At 29.0% G+C, this 17,608-nt stretch overlaps 2 protein-coding genes across 3 annotated transcripts in view; one reads left to right on the plus strand and one right to left on the minus strand.

Moving 5' to 3' along the window:
• Positions 1-17,608, plus strand: part of LOC129969416 (uncharacterized) — a 147,659-nt gene that overhangs the window by 76,054 nt on the left and 53,997 nt on the right. The gene's annotated exons all lie outside the window — the stretch shown is intronic.
• Positions 1-17,608, minus strand: part of LOC129969415 (dual specificity protein phosphatase 19-like) — a 113,152-nt gene that overhangs the window by 37,985 nt on the left and 57,559 nt on the right. The window contains exon 2 of the mRNA XM_056083980.1: positions 13,071-13,163. The gene's annotated coding sequence lies outside the window, so the exon portion shown is untranslated. The remainder of the gene's footprint in view (positions 1-13,070; positions 13,164-17,608) is intronic.

Below are 17,608 nucleotides of genomic sequence, written 5' to 3' on the forward strand. Positions count from 1 at the left end.
ATTAATTGGATTTTACCTTCACCTTTGCACAAGCAACAGCTCTTTGCCGCCTCGTATCTAGTATTTGAATTTTAACATCTGATTTCTTTATTTTACTCTTTGCTCAAACTGATTTTTGTGAACTTTTAGAATATGCTATTAATTCTATTATTGAATTTCCATAAAAGAAAACTTCCTAACTTCCTTCCTAAAACTTCCTTCCGTACCTTCTAAATCGTATTTTTGCACTTTTAGATAATCGCAAAAAAAACTTTGGTTAGCAGTTTTCATTTTGTAATTTATGGCAACGATTTATTAATGTTCTCTGAATTTTGCTTCCCATTGATTTTTATTTTTTCTAAATGTTTAATCTGAAATTTTAAAACGCTGCTTCACCTGGAATATTTTTATTTCATCATCAGTTTTAAATTTTTAACAGTGTTAATCTGGATTCTACCCATGGCATGACGTGATTTCACGAATTTATGTTTTCCTGCCATTTTTTGTAAACCAGTTATCTATATATATATATATATATATATATATATATATATATCCTCATTGATACATTTATTATTATTAATTCTTGCTTAAATATAGCCGAAATGAATTTCATTTCTCGGCACTTCTGGATAGTAGGGGAGTTCTGTGAATGGGATTGAAGTTCCAAGAAAGTTAAATGAAATTTCACTTTTAATAATTCTATATTCCAATTATAAATTAATAATTTGGAGAAAATATTACTTTCTGTTTGGTTAAGACCCATTTTCTAGGCAGGTTTTATCGCTTTTTCCATGTTCTTTCTATATAAAAGCCATGAAATGCGTAAAATTAATTTGTTTATTATAACGTATAGGTGAAATTACCCAATAAATCATTTTAGGCAGAAAGAAGGGGCTTAGTTGAAGTAATTCACTCAAGTAACCAGTGTTTCGTTGTTAAAATTTACTATAGTTATCGAGGTTAGAAATGTAACAAAAGTGACAGGTTAGAAATGTAACATGAATATTAAAAATAAAAGTTGCTATTACTGTTATTTTCTGTCTGCAGGCTGATTCATCCACATATGTCCTCATTTTATATGTAGTAAAAATTTGGAAAAAGAATTCTTCAGAAGTTTTTTTAACCTAAATCTGCATAATTGTTTTGATTAAAATTGTTCACTAATAAGCGAAAAATGGAATTTTTGATTTAAGTTCGAGAATTTAGCGAAATTTGTGACTATTAAGATAATATGGTGTTCTTAGTCACTTTAGAATTAAACTAACATGTCACTTGAGAGAGAAAAAAATGCGCAAAAGTAAGTCAAGTGTAGAAATGAATTCTCTTTTCTCCCAAAAATATGTAGAATATCATTGAAGATATGATCAAAAGCAACTAAGAATATACCAGAAAGTGAATTTTAATTGACATGTTAATTGAAATGGCCTGGCTATGAGTTTTGGCGCTGAAAGATAATATAATGCGACATTTAGCATAAGTAATATACATAAATTATTCATGTGGCATTTACTATGAACAGATGATATCTATAAATTATGAATAAATATTTTCTTTTACAACTGTTACCAATTAATTATCATCAAATATCAGATCATATTTTGAGCACGTTATATTCATAACGCATGTGTGTTGATTACAATAAATGTCATTTGAATAATTGCTAAAATATTGCATTTCAACAGTAAAATATCCCTAAATTTTCTCTTCAGAATAATAATAATAGTTGCAAAATGTCCTCATCCCAAACAATAGTCACAAAATGTTCAGATTTTCTTACTGACTCTTTTGATTTTTCGCAGTCTAGAAATCTGGGTGGGATACCTCTATATGAAAGATAAAGTTCATAATTTGAAGTTTAAATTAATAAATAAATATTTTTGGCATGAGTAATTGTGAAAGAGATGTAGAAAAACAGTTTTTCAATATTGATTCACTTTAAAGTTTATTTAAAGTTTAATAGTAATTTCATGTTACTTTCAAACAAATTCCTACTCTAATCGAATTTGTTTTGCCCTTTCTATTGTTTTATTGTTTTTTCCTGTAAATAAAGGATTCCATATTGTTTTGACGCCTCAGAAGATCTGACATCAACCTTTCTAATAAATTGTAGAAACTAACTTGATTTTTCACATCAATGGCTACAGGATCTTTGGACTCTGAAAAAGAATCAACAAATTGAATTTATCTGTTTGTTTTTTCCAAAAAGATTCATCATCGCCGTAGATGGATTTTGACAAAACCAGAGTAAAAAGAAAAAGTTCCCCGTTCGTTGCTTGAAACTAATCTTCTTACATTTTTCACAATCAAATATTAGCTGAGACAGATCTTTTTCGCCGCCACGGTTCAAATAGCCTCTGCTCATGTTTCGAAGGCCAACAATCCATTTGATATTATTTGTCGGATTTCGGAACAATGGACTAAACTAAGGTTTGCAGAGCGCAGACATTTGTATCAGCAACAATAAGAAATACTGGTAAAAAGTTCTTGTAATGTGAAAATAGATTTTTTTCCATTGGTCTGTGAATTTCCTGATTAAGCTGCATCGCTTGTCTTATTGGAAAAATTTAGCTCCAAGAAAAAGATATAATTGATTTATATCGACTTATTTTTTTAAAAATGGATCTAAGTCTTTTGGAAATAATTTAGTTATTTTTTTTCTTTTAGAAGACCGCAAGAGTTTCATTGTAATTTATTTTTTTTCCATAACAATAATTCTTTTTTATTTTTGAAATGTTTTCACAGTCTCGTGCTATATAAACTGTACTCTCCTGGACACAAAGACTGAGTATGCTTCACTGAAATTTTGTAAAGGTATGGAAATTCCAAATCTTCACCAATATTCTATCGTGAACCAATTAACTTACATTCCAACATTCCTGAAATATGTAAAAACTAAGTCTTGGAACTTCAATTTAAACAATTCATTTTAATTCTATTTTGCATTCCAACTCTGTTTTACATTTTTGGCCAAAAATACTTCGTTCTAATATTAAATAATGTACTACTACTACTAATATGTATTCTTGCCTTTAATTACAGACTACAAAAGGCTTTGATTTTTTTAACAAATTCTTTCCTTCTTCTATATTTTTAATATGTTAATTTTGCGTCGAGTTTTAAAACTAAATGGTTATTGATAGATTAATGTTTCTTAAACTTCCTCGTATGCATTAAATAGAGAAAGTATAGTAATAGTCAAATTCAAACTCGAAATTTTGAAATCGCCATGTTTTAGGTCTTGCTGATTTTGAAAAACACGTGTTTTGAAATTTCCCGCCAGTCTCTCTTTGACACAGATAACTCAAAAACGCTTTGATCTAGACGAATACAACTTGGGATAGTCTTTATACCAAATTGTAGATTTCTGTCAGATTTTATTCAAAATCCATTCAGAGAAAGTTTGTCTACCCAGCTGCTTCAATATAAGTTAACATGATAATTACTAAACTAAGAGAACTAAATAGATAAAATTCGGTACACAGATTTAACATCTATAGCGTCAAATCAAATAGTGTCTATCAAATTTTGAGTCAAATCCAACAAAGGTTTGGCCATATGATGGTTTGTACTTTTAGAAACTTGCAAATTCGATAACTCAAAAAACATAATCACAGGAATGTATCAAATTTCGTGTGGGATTTTGTGACTATAAGTGTGGTTTTGTGTCAATCGGTTAGAAAAAATAGCGTCTGAAACACAAATTTGATTTTCGGACACTATTAACTGCTTGAAAGGGGTCAATCGTGGGAAAGCTCGCCAAGTATGACATGATATATTTAGTAAAAATGCTAAATTGATGCCAGAGTTTAATAGTTCGTAATTATTGCACGTCAATGCCATGCAAGGCGTTCTCTGGGATAACACCTTTATTAGAAAGTATGGGAGAAAATTTCGAGAAACCACTCAGGCGCTGTTTTATCTTTTCCAAATACCATTATATTTCATAGATTTCATCGCAGAACCACCAAAAATATGAAAATATTGTGATCACGGAAATAATATATAATAATATATATTTCAATTTACTGTGACACATAAATTAATTTTAATATCTATTTGCAATAGATATTAAAAAATTATTTGTGCGAAATGAATTTTGAACGAAATTTGTTATCTATACTTATAATAAAGCTCAATGTGTGTGTGTGTGTGAGTTGGCGCTCTACAGGCCAAGTCATTTGGCATACAGCTACCAAATTTGGTACATGTATACCTTGGAGGTCGGGAATGTGCACCTGAGGTCCCTTTTTTTGAAATTTTAATTAGAATTTTAATTATTAATTAAAAACTAACTTTCCCGCCAAAATAATCTTCCATTTTCCCCAACGCCAAATGATTTAGGCTTTAGTTCTTTTTTTCTCCCAACAGTGATGAGGCTTGGGTTAACATTTTTCGGCGGATTATTTCAAACGATTCTGTTTATTTTCTTAATGTTTTATGCATTTAAAATTAAACATTGTTAATTAATCCATGTTTCAGATTCATTCTGAAGTACTTTTGAATTAAAATAACACAGAATAAAGGAAATTAAAAATGTATAATCTGCATAGCGTTACCCCAACTGGCGTAGAAAAATTCACGCATTTGCGTTACCGTAAAAGGCGAAGAAAATTCACGCATGCGCACTGCGTTCTGATTGTTGGCATGGCAACCATTATCAACGGACGATTTAAATTACTTTTAGGTTAGTTGTATGCTTTTGTAAGTAAATTGTATTTATGTTAGTTATATATTTTTTGTATATGCTTATAGTTTTAAGTACATCGTTTTTTAAGTAGTTTTTTTTTAACCTGTTTTCAATGATTTAAATTATTTTTAGGCTAATTGCATGCTTTTGTAATTAAATTGTATTTATGTTAGTTATATATTTTTTGATATATGCTTATAGTTTTAAGTACATCGTTTTTTAAGTAGTTTTTTTAAACCTATTTTCGACCGATTATTTTAAACGATTCATTTTATTTTCTTAGTGTTTGATGCATTTAAAATGAAACATTGTTAATGAATCGATCTGTTCATGATGAATCTGAGAAAATTTTGTTGACAAATTCTTGAGATATTATATAAATTAAGAAAGATATTCTTTAGTGCCCATAAAGTTTAAACGCTCAGTGACTCTATTATCAGTAATCATATTATTAAAAAAAATGCTTTGTTTCAGTAAAAAAATATTATTATATTAATTGAAGATTAATCCTTTCCACTTTAATTTAAAGCATAAATTATACGAGGGGTAACAGAAAATTAGAGAGATACATATCACGTTATGACTGAAGGCCTTTATAATATTATGAGTGAATAATATGACTATCCAAATTTGAAGTTTTAAAATATTTTGCTGAAGAATCTATTAAAGTTGGAATTGCATAAAATATTTAATTATTAAAATTTTAACGAACATTAAGATTGGCGAACCGGCTGGTCGCCAAAGGCGGCTAGTTATTTATATGCATAACCTGAGGTTAACAAGAGCACGTGCATTGAAGGTCATTGAGAGTGTAGAGATGGTATGTGCTTGGATAATTTCCACCTCGATGATTACCATTTTCTGGAGAAGCAAGCCGTGGCTAATAGTTGCAACTAAAACAGCACTAACAATTTCCTTGTAATTGTGACTAAAACGGCCATCACTTAACTCCGAAGGCATAGATAGCTGTTTTGTGGTTATTGCTTCTACGCAACACTTTATAAGCATCACCGGTTCGAACAAATGGAATGAAGGATGTGAGACTTCTATTTATCCGAAATTAGTTAGTGAATGCTTAAGCATCAAAGTTTTCAATTGTGCTTGCAAAACAAATGATTACTTTTTTTATTCTTTACTTCTTATTATATTTTAATGTAAAAGATAAGAAACTTTTGAATGCACATTTTTGTGTAAGCAACTCAAAACAATTTTTATTAAATTATCTCATTCAAAACATCCCGAATTATTTCAAATAGAAGCATTATGTTTCGAACAAGTCTACTTATCTCCATCCAAAATTTCTTGCAAATGTAATTCTTCGGGCATAAATACTCTTCGGTACTCTTTCATGCAGTTGAATTTGTAATTAAAACGCATCGAATAAACAGAAAGCAAACATGAAACACTTGTTAGGAATAACCGTTAGGGTATCTTCAATTTTTTTTAAATAATTTTTTGGCAACTATAATGTCTGAAAAAAAAGGGTACTTATTTTAACTTCTTTTATAAAAAAATCGAGTCATCAAGCAAAGCAAAACACTGTTTTGCGATTTTTCTAAAAATAATTAGATAAATTTATAGGAAACTGCATGAATTAAATCAGAGCTAATGCTATTTTAATACTATTGTTTGAAAATGAAACAAATCATTTTCAGAAATAATATAAATGAGCAATTGATTTATAAAAAAAGAGTAAATAAATAATTCATTGAAAAATTCTGTGTTTGTAAGTCATGCATAAAAATAAGCAAACAAACTAGCTACCGCATTTAAATAAATTTTTTTGATATTTTGGTTATACTAATTTTAGGCGGTCCTTTAGAGGAAATTTCAATAAAAGAAAACTTATTTCATTTACAAACACACAGCTTTTCAAAATTTCAAGATTTTTAAAATTAAGATCTTAACATCTTAAGTTGTCTGGATGTTAGTAATTTTATCTTTTATTAGGTTGAATTATTTTGAACAATTGAATCTAATAATCTCTTCACTATTATATAATCGTTTTAGAAGATTTGAACAATCTGGCTTACTAATTGAAAATTCTCGTTTCTTGGGTAGTGTTTTATTCTATTCTGCAACACATGTACGAACAATTCATTAAAATTGATTTTCTCCCTTGTAATAACTTTATTTTAGAGCTTGCACTTTGAAATTTTATAACAACATACATAATTTCTTCCGTTAGAAATGTATAATGGAAGTTTCATTTAAATATAAATAAAGTAATATTCGTTTATGCATGAAACAGTAAGACTCCTTTAAAATAATGGAAATTGTAGAGATATTAAACTTTGCTATTTTAATTATCATTAGTCGAATAATCAGAAGTATACAGAAAAATATTCAATATGACATAGAAAAATGCATATTAATCAAACACAATAAAACTCGCCAACCCATGGCATTGGCATAAATAGCTTAAAAATTACAAACTTATGCCTTTAAGCCTTATGCTCTAAACTTTTTTAAAAACTTGTACTCATTTAATTTTAGACTATTCAAATGAATACCACAATCGTTAAGCTCTCTAATGTCTTTGCTCACGAAGTACATAATGAATTTATAATCAAATTTTATATTAAACTATTATATCGTTCAATCCCCAGTCGCCAAATGCAAGATGATCCGCTGTAATAAAAGGATTTAAGCACAGAATCCAATCTATTCCTTTCAAGAATCTAGCGTCGTATTTAAAACCACAAAGCTAATTAAATATCCATATTTATTAAACGAGCCAATTGCACAAACAATTATGTATGCTAACCCGCAAGTTTCCCTGGATACCAAACACCTCTTTGGAATTTATCGCCAACTGCCTGAATGCGAGAAATATTCCTTTGATCATGAGAATATATCCTGAATGTAGGAAGGCAGCTTCGTTTGTTTGCTATGATTTGTTTTGGCGACAGAAAGTCGCTAATAATTCGCCTCAGATCTATTTAGGGAATTGCGTTCACAGTAAATGAGAACTGTGAGTTGAGCAGCTTTGTTGTGAAGAGTTAACGGATGTTAATGATTATTTATGAGGGCTGAAATAATACCTGAAGTTTGGCAGCCAAATCAAAGGCCAGATATATTTCACTATTTGAAATGAGTTAAATATTTATGAAACTCGCGAGGTTGAATTATAAGTTAAGGGAAATGAAAATAAAATCTCATGCATATTTGAATCTTTGATAATATTATCTTGAACTGCATTAATAAGGGAAATAATTATTTATTAATTGACTTTAAAGTCATAGTAAAACTTTACAGTCAGTATTCTGGCATTTCATTAAATTTTTGAAAAAAGTTATATTGCTCATTAGTAAAAATAGTATGAATTTAAAATCATACTACTATATGAAACAAAAAGAGAAAGAAAAAAAAATTACATTAAATGAAAGCAAGTGGCATATATGGGAAATGCTTTTTCTTTTAAATACATATTCCAGCTAAAAATACAAAATTGAGAGTTCAATTTTATTGCTGAAAATGCAAAAGAGATAAAAATTTTCTGTGTAAATGTTAGTATTCTGTTCTGTCCTCACCCGTTAATAAGTCAGAATGAATTTCAATAGAAAATAATTTGAGCAAAATCGGAAAGACATTAATATAGCATAAAGGGAGTCATACTTTTGCTAACTACAATTATAAAGAGACAGCTAGAAATTGAAATTTAGAAATTTAAACAAAACATTGAAATGCCATTTTCCATTTTTTATTTCATTCGATGCAGTAATGCAATTTAGAATTTAGAAATACCAATTATTTAGGTTTAGCAGAGTATATGTTATCTGCTAGGTAAATTTGAACAAATTCCAGAGTTTGTACATCGTACTACAGTTGATCCAATTTGGCCACTGTTATTCATTTTATGATTTCAAAGTTTTTTATTAACCTTTCAATAAACAGGTGTAGAGAGGTTAATAATACTCATATGGAATTAATGTCCAATGTTTTATAATAACATAATATATCATAACAACCGATTTCTATCCTATTTCAATTTTGTTCATAAAGGAATGCACAATACATCATTTTTGATTCGATTGAAGTAGTTTTATATTGATTATTTTTGTGAAATTCAACATTTACAACAGTAAATAAATTTAGAGAAAACCAAGCATTAATTTTTTTTTCTGTAATGCATTACAAAATCAATTGCATGAATATGTGTATTTTGAAGAGCGTTTCTGAATGCAAAACTGGATCCATTATTTAATCATTACGCAACAATTTCTATTTGACAATAGTTTAAAAAAAGATATTTTTAAGAACAAGTTTAAAATATTAAAAAAAAGATATCATTAATTGTTTCTCAAACAATTATGGAATAATGTTATGCACTATATATATATAACCAATCTAAAGTAAGAAATATTTTGAAAACGAAACCAAAATGAAAACGATACGAAATAGTTTCGGACTCGCAACTAAAAATTATTTCTTATTCAAACTAAAACCAAAAAAGGAACAGGAAAAACTTCATAGTATTTTGAGAGCGTAACGTTCATAGTATTTAGAGTACATTTGCATATATATATATATATAGTCTTAAGCAAAATTTTCTTCGCAGTAATTTATACAATGACATACATTCATTGCGATAATGGAATGGAAAATCCAGGTGATACTGAAATAAATTCTCTCCAAGATTTTGAATATCAAGAAATTCAAGTCTCTTTAAGTCAATGAAAAATTAAGTTCTCAAAATGGTATCTAATTGCTTTATGAACATGAGAGCAATAAAATTTCTGATTGCTTTATATTTGATCAAAAGTATGGGTTGGACAAATAACATGATACTATTTTAAGGTCGCATTTATCTCTAAAGTGTGGTGATGCACGATACAAAAATGATGTATTGAAACCAGTGGCAGTAGAAGACTCAAAATTTACATACTCCTTAATAAATTAGTTACCCCTTATCCCATATAAAATTATAGACTTTGGGCAAGACCATGAATGTTCATAAGTGCTCAGCTTTTTATTGTTAAAATTGCACATGCGAATCGTAGCATAGTAAAGAAAGCCAGTGCTTGTGCATTCATTGCGTGGTGTTGGTGAACAACAGGAACGAAATATCGATCAGGATTTCGACGCTAGCAGGTGATCATTGACTGTTACTCGCCTGTACATGGTTAAGGCACAAGTACTAGAAGACCGAATATGTGCTTTGGATGTGCTTTTTTCTGACCGATTAACACCAAATATGACAGAAAATCACAATTGTTTTCAAAAGACCATAGACCAAGGTCATATATTTAAATCAATGTATTTTTTTAGTTATCGGATTTACATGCATGAAAAACAAATATGTATACAAATAAATATGTATATGTAAACAAATATGCCTACAGATGGCCCACCATTTGACAGATTTGGTTCTAAATATGATAAAAATCTGTACTTTCAGTGCTAACACTATGTACCAAGTATTATTTATCTAATATTTTATGTATTATGCATACAAAACTACAGACAGACAGACTTTAAACCCGCGCTCACATACACATACATTCTACTTTATTATTAGTGGATATATACAGAAATTAATTTGAATTCCAATAATATATTATAAAACGCATCTTTCCATGAATGGTTAACTGATTTTTTAAAAATCATTTTATTTCCACAAATTTGGAAAATCCATTACACAATAACAATAAATGTGTTTATTAGAAAGAGGGTAAAATGTAAAATGTTAAATAAAATGTGAAAGTTCATTCCAATTAAATTATTCAATTGAAAATCAGAGATATCCCTATCTACGAATTCATATTTCATGCATTTTTTTTCCCTCTGGCTTCATTCCAAAGAAACACTTTTATATTTATGATAAATTCCAAGAAGAAGTAGATAAAGCATGTATTTTTTCTTAATGCTAGAAATTTCGAAAAAAAAAAATATATTCACTTGATATAGTCTATTTTTATTTTCAATAAATTTTCTGTAAATGTGCAGAATAAATCAACATATCTTTTTCAAAATGATATACTTCTTTTAAAATTGAAAGCTAGCGAAGTTTCTAGAATTAAAACTTCTTGATCCTTCTCCAAAAGAAATGGATTTAATCTAAATAATTTTTCTGGTTGCTTAGATACTTCCTTATATATAATCCACACACAGAGAATTTCATATAAAATGAGGACATAAGGAGAAACGATGAGAATTGGTCATTTTAATATTTAAAGGCTAATTCTTTTTTTATCATAAATATTGGACAGAACCAGAAATTCCAACAAGTGAAATGTGAAGGATGATACGATGAAATAAATACGGTTGCAGCGAAATCTATTTTTTTATCAGGAAAGCAGACGATTTCGTTTTCTTCAAGCAAATGAATTATCTGGTGCATAAACCACGAAAATAAAAATTATGCCTATTACAATCTTCTACTGCTTTTATTAGATATTAAGAATTATATATTTGATCATAAATTATCGAATGATCATCACAAATTACAAAAAAAAATACTCTTAAAGTGTGATTTCGATAGGAAATCTCCGCAACGCCAAAGCAGGGTGAATTTTTTGCCTTAAGAGTTAAAATTCACTGACTCATATCGCACTGATGAATTATAAAATAGCTTTTTTTATTTTTCATACCATTTAAAATATCCATAGTTCCGAAAACTATTAGATTAATTATGAAAATGAGAGAAAATTGCTATTTAATTGTTGGATTTGCAGTTCAGATACATTCTTAATGTATTTCTGTTGCAATAAAAGTCAATCATACTCATAAATAATACACAGCTCATTAAATTAATACTAGGTAGCACTAATTGATTTGGTTTAAATAAATTTCATTAAAAATTTTATTGAATATCACAAAATAATCTATGATTTTTCTGTACTCTATTAAAATAGTTCATTTTTTATATATAATCTGTTTAAAATATTATCGATGCTTTTTCTATAATCTCTTAAAAAAATATTTCTTTTATCAGAAGTGAACATCTAGCCCTCTAAATGCCAATTATTTTCGACTGATTCTAAAATCTCTTACAATGCTTAAGAATAAAGGCTTTCTTCCGTTCCACCTCAAATTAGATCACATTAGGATTTACAGAATGGCAACCAGCCCCAATAGTATAGGTATTCGCTAAAAAATGCGGCTAAATGTTGAAGAAGAGATCTTAAGTTATAAGTCTTTTATTTGATATAGATGTTTTCGCAATGCATATCTGAAATTACCATCTCAAGAAAAAAATATATATGTTTTTAATGTTTGTAAAATCTCTCCTACACGGAATCCAAAAGTTTGCGTAAAAGACAATTTTATAGAGAATAACGATCCGTAATAACCCTGTTGCAAAGTGGATGGTAATTTAGAATTAATTTTATAGAAGGAGTGTAAAGAAAGTCGTTTAAGCCTGAGTTCTAAGGTGGACTCACCACTTATAACGTGTAAACTTTGAATTGGCGATACACATTTTAGCTTAGAAAACATGTGCTGAATTTTAAATGGCTTCTTAACAATGATCAGCTAAATATTGTCAAATCAGTGAAAGGAATTTTAGGACCACTTATCTTGGTCGTTTTAGCCTACTTGTAGTATTCTCCTTCAAACTGCTATTTTGATCCGTTCAATGCAGAATACCCGTTTAGGAGAACGGTTCAATTCCCACGCGGGTATTAAAGATTTATTTTATAACTGGATTAAAACCAGGTATTCATTTGTTGTGCAAAAGATGGACAAATATTATAGTCTCTGAGAGGAAATATTTTGAATAAATCGATCTTTAGTTTTTGTAAAAAACAAATGGCTTTTTTAACTTAAAAAAGGACAGAGTCATATTTACACACCCAATAAAACTTCTAAACAGAATTTTTTTTTATTTTGTGTTTTATGCTTATTACGTGAATATATCTTTCTTTTTTACGATGTAATTTTTTTTTCGAGAAAAAGCGCGCTCTTCAAAAAGTGATCACTTGAAGATGTTTTATTGCCTCCTTAAAGCGCAACTTCTCGAGAATCGGTTGTTGCTATAAAAAGTTGCTATCGTTTTGCTTCGTGGCGATATTTTAGGCAAAAGTGTAAAATGCTCTTTTTTATGCCTGAAGAATTTGTATTTTACCTTCGCTACTGTTTTTTCTTTAACTTAAGCACTCAATTTTTAATATTAAAGCTGAATGTCCCTTTCAAGGTATTTCCATTAAGTATTCTTTAACAATCATTTTATCATTCCAAAGGTATTATTTTAATAAAGGCTTCAATGAGCTTATAAAGTTTAATAATTAGAATTAGGATGCCCTAGACTATAATATCATGATCGCTAATTGAAAATCCGTAGAATCATGAAATATAGAGCAAATATAAAACAGATAATGATAAAATTAAAATTTTATTGATCTTCCGTAGATTTGCCATTTCTTGCACTTCAATTTCAAAGTAAATAATATTAACTTACTTACAACTTGTTCGGTGAGGATCCTTAGAATGTGGATGAATATTCATAAGAATTGAAATTCAAGGGCAAAGAAGAAATAAGCAAAGTTTATAACTGAAAATAAAATAAGGGAACATTCATTAACAGAAAAATATATAAATATAATCGAAAATATATTTTAATATCAATTTAACTTCCAAAATTCTTTTGAAAGGAAAGAAAATTTACCAAAAATATTATTCTAATAAGAAAACCGTTCAAGTAATAGAAGATAATGTACAATATTTTTACAATATTAAGAGACACGTGAACACTGAATAATATTGTCAAAATATTGTAAATCTATACTTCAGATAGAATTCACAAAATATTTTGTTATCAAACTTGAGAGCTTTTTGTCTTAAATATTCTGTCTGATAAAAGAAAAAGGGGGAAAAGAAATGAAAAGAAAAAAATACAATTGTTTTAAATGTTAACATTTTTGCAAGAATAACAAAGAAAAGCATCGTGAATACTTGAACATCAAGCTTCTTATGGAATAAGTTCGCTTTTTCTAGCAATGATATCGAAATTAAAATCATCTGATTTAGAAATTTTGCTTTATAGAAGAGTCAGAAACACAATTGTAAGTGAGGGAGAGCTATTCATTTGAAGAATTCCGAATTCAGTTTTCTACGGTTCTTAAATTTCGACAAATGATTAATCCTCTCCCAACTGGTTAATAATAAAAAAAGGATAATTTTTTATTTTCATCTATTGTTATATGAATCTCAAAATTTTCTCTAATCAAAAATATATACTATTTAAAATGAAGAGAATTATTTCCATTTTTTCAAATATTTAAATTTCTGACTTACGAAAATTTCTATTAGCAAATAAAATCTATCAAAAATCACGATAGAATGTAGAGTGTTGTGATTGTCAATTTTTAATTTAAATAAACTTTTAATTAATCGCTAATTAAAATTTCCTGCAATTATTTTGGAAAATATCTATCAATTAAAATAAGTATGGGTATTACAATTCATCCGCATTATGTGATCAAAAGTATCCTCACAATTTCAAATTTACGCATTTTTCCTAATTTCTTCAGGAAGGTTGGACGAACTTAACTTAACCATATACAAAATGCATTGGAATTTACATTTCAACATGAAGAATCTGAAATACTGATGATACTAACAAAAATTTATGAAGAATAGATTTTCCTTCCCACGTTTCTCAGAGAATTCACAATATTTTGAAGCTATCATGAATGATTTTGTTTGCTGTATATAATACTGTAACGTTTTCCTTTTTCCTCAGATAGGTAAAAGATGTAACGTCACCCGTTTTCCCACTCATAGTTAAGTACCTGCGGACCGCCAGATGTGGATCCTCACCACTAATAGAGTCACTGTGTCTAGTCATTTGTTGTATGCAGATAAAGGGTAACAGATGTGTATCCCGCAGTTTCAAATAGATCCATCAAGTCTTCGAGAAGAACGTCAAAACATCCAGATTTTAATTTTTTTTTCCTTATGAAGAGACTCGTCAGATCTTCAAGAAACGATCAATCCCCAGCAACCGTTGTCATTAAGTATCGAACTCATGTGGACGATTTCAGCCAGTGCTAGCTGTAAACTGATTATAATTAACATGTATTCGGGAAGGGCCAGCTACAAAAATGGATCATTAACAGACATTCTCACGATTGACTGAAGATGATTGAGGAAGTATTGTTGAGTAGCTATTGGGTGATAGGGAACTCAAGTTCACCAATGAGAAAATCAAAGGCGGTAATATGAAGGAAATAAAATGCGGTATTTTTGGTTGAAGAAAAGAGGGCAGCAGTGATAGGCGTCGGAGGAGAAGTCATTGGGACGTCGGTGTCCGAAGAAGTTGTTCCTGATTTTGCTAGAAAGCATTCATTAAAGCATTTTTAAAATTAAAACTGTATTAAAAAATTTTTTTTTGGAAATAAAAGCATTTTTAATAAATGGATTTTAAAATTTTAACTGCGTATGCACGAATTATGATATTGCACATTTTCAATATCATAATTTCAAAGCCAGATGTATCGGGCAACTTATATGAACATTTTATTTGAATATCATTAAGACTCAGAAAATTATCAGCGTTATAGTCAGCAGATTTTTAGTTGCTCTCTAAGAGTGGCTAAAAGGCAAGTGATTTTCTGCAAATGTAAAGTCTTCAAATTTGAATATTCGAATAGTTATAGTAAATTCTATAAAAGACTAGATGTTCAATAAATACCCTTTCATTCTCTAGATGTAGGAAATGGTATTTAGTATATTAGTCATGACATGTAACTGATTAAATCAGTATTCACACGTAACAAAATTATCTTAAGTTAGACATCATACATAAAAACTATTATGCCATTCATTATCATTTGCATAAAAATTAGCCTTTGGACACCTCTTTATTCTTTGTTTATCCTGAAGATGTAATAACAACAAATATGGTGTCCTTTTGGTGTAAAGTTAGCAAGAACACTTCTTTATTCTTTAAGTTTCCTGAAGATGTGATAACTACAAATATGGGGTAAGTTTTCTTTTTGATGTAAAGATAAAAGCTACTTTATGAAGAAATTTACCAGTCTGTGGTGTGCTTCTGCAGGAATTACATGCTACGCTTGTAAAAGAAAGCTTACATGCCCTGTCACCGAAAGTGAGATGTAATTTAGCTGGAATACGATGCTCCAACTCTTTCAACAGTCGCTTTAAGGGAATGAGTTTTATATTCTGAGTTTAACAATCCATATTTACATTTAATGTTTGTGCAAAATAATAATAATTCGTAACATAATAAAAATATTTGTTCTTCATATTGCCTAATTTACCACTACTTAAGTTAAATGGTTATTGTGTAAGCATGAAAGGGTTTTTTGTATATTTCTAATCCTTTATAGAATTCAGAATATACTTTCGAAGTATCAAGTTTGAAGATTATACTCCTTTAAACTTAAAAATTGAAATCCAGCTCAATGCAATGGCGATTTTGAAGATGCGCAGTTAAAATTTATGGAATTATCTTGGGATGACTAATCATAGAATTATCTTTAGATTTTAACATCATGTTTCAATAACACTTTGCCATATATTCTGTATATATAATTTGGGGAAAACTCAGCATAGCAAAATACTTATAAGGCACAACTATACTTTATAAGCAAAATTTGGTAATTAAAAAAAAATTCTCTTTTAGAATAAGCCTGCTATATTTAAGAAATTGTATAGAAGTATTACACATGACTTCTATACAAATAAAATGTATTACAAATAGAATGATAAACGAAAATTGCAAAATACAATCAGCTTTCTGAGATGTAGGTAGGAAAATCATTTAATTCTTCATTAATATCTGAGATGTTCTCTCAATGTCTTCGTGACTAAATGACAGCGATAAAGTGTGTGTTCAATCACATTTTGTACTCGGACGAAGTTTAAAGACAGTTCGTTATTTGTTTCTGAAGAAATTATGAAAAATGTGTAAATTCGAAAGTATTCGAATACTTTTGATCACGTATTGTAGTAATGTATCAACTGTTCTAATGATTTCATTTACCAGCCGTTATTCCTTATCAGTCTAAATCTGACAATAAACACATAATTCTAATTAAATAGAAAAATTTCTCGTAATTGAAAAAGCTTTATTTTAACAATATCTTTGAAATTTTTCATCGTAAAGTAAATAATCAAAGAATTAAACTTATAGACTAAATTTTGTTTAATTGATTTGAAGAATAGAGTTTTCACCAAAATAGGAATTAAAACTAATATCAAAAATGTCATTTTAAAAATAAATAAAGATTAAAAAAATCTAAATTCTGGCATTTACCAACTTTTTTTCTAAATCAATAAGATTTCTCTGTTCAACTGATTGCACTAAGGAGGGTGTTTTAAATATATTTGTCAAAAAAGGGGATAAAAAATCGATTCATTTACGTTTCTTGCGACTGCGATGTTCGAAATTATCTTTCTTTTTTTCCTAGCACTTCCGGGTTTGTTTAATAAAACTTTGTCCATAGATAGTACGTCCATAAGGAGCGCTGGGGATGATCAGAAAATTCTGAATGAGACTATGACAAGGATTCCAAAAAGGAATCCAGAACAAAATCGAATTCTTGTTTGCAGCAAACGATTTTCTTGAAACGACAAAATCGATGAAAAGATCTTCGCCGCGTCGTCGCGACCTATTTACTAGCATTCCTTTCTTTTAGCCCGCCTTTGATGACTATCGTATTATAACCAACGAAATCGATGACTGCTTCCAAGGGTGCATACGAAACTCTGCATTATGAGTTATGATCTCTACGGGAAGATTTTATTCATTCGTTTTCTCAGAGAAAAAAAACACCCGAAGAATTCATCGAGTCGTTTCTGTGCGACAGAACAGAAAAAGAAATTTTTTTATCTCCCTCCACCCCTCGCTTCATTGCCCACACTACATCTTTTTTCAAAATGCGATTATATCTTGAGTTAAAAAGATTTATTGCATTTCCTGGACGAGTGCCAGATCATTTTTTTTTCTTATTAAAATAAATGTTTAATTGT

The sequence above is a fragment of the Argiope bruennichi genome, chromosome 5 (assembly GCF_947563725.1).
Source record: "Argiope bruennichi chromosome 5, qqArgBrue1.1, whole genome shotgun sequence".
NCBI classification, from domain to species: Eukaryota; Metazoa; Arthropoda; class Arachnida; order Araneae; family Araneidae; genus Argiope; species Argiope bruennichi.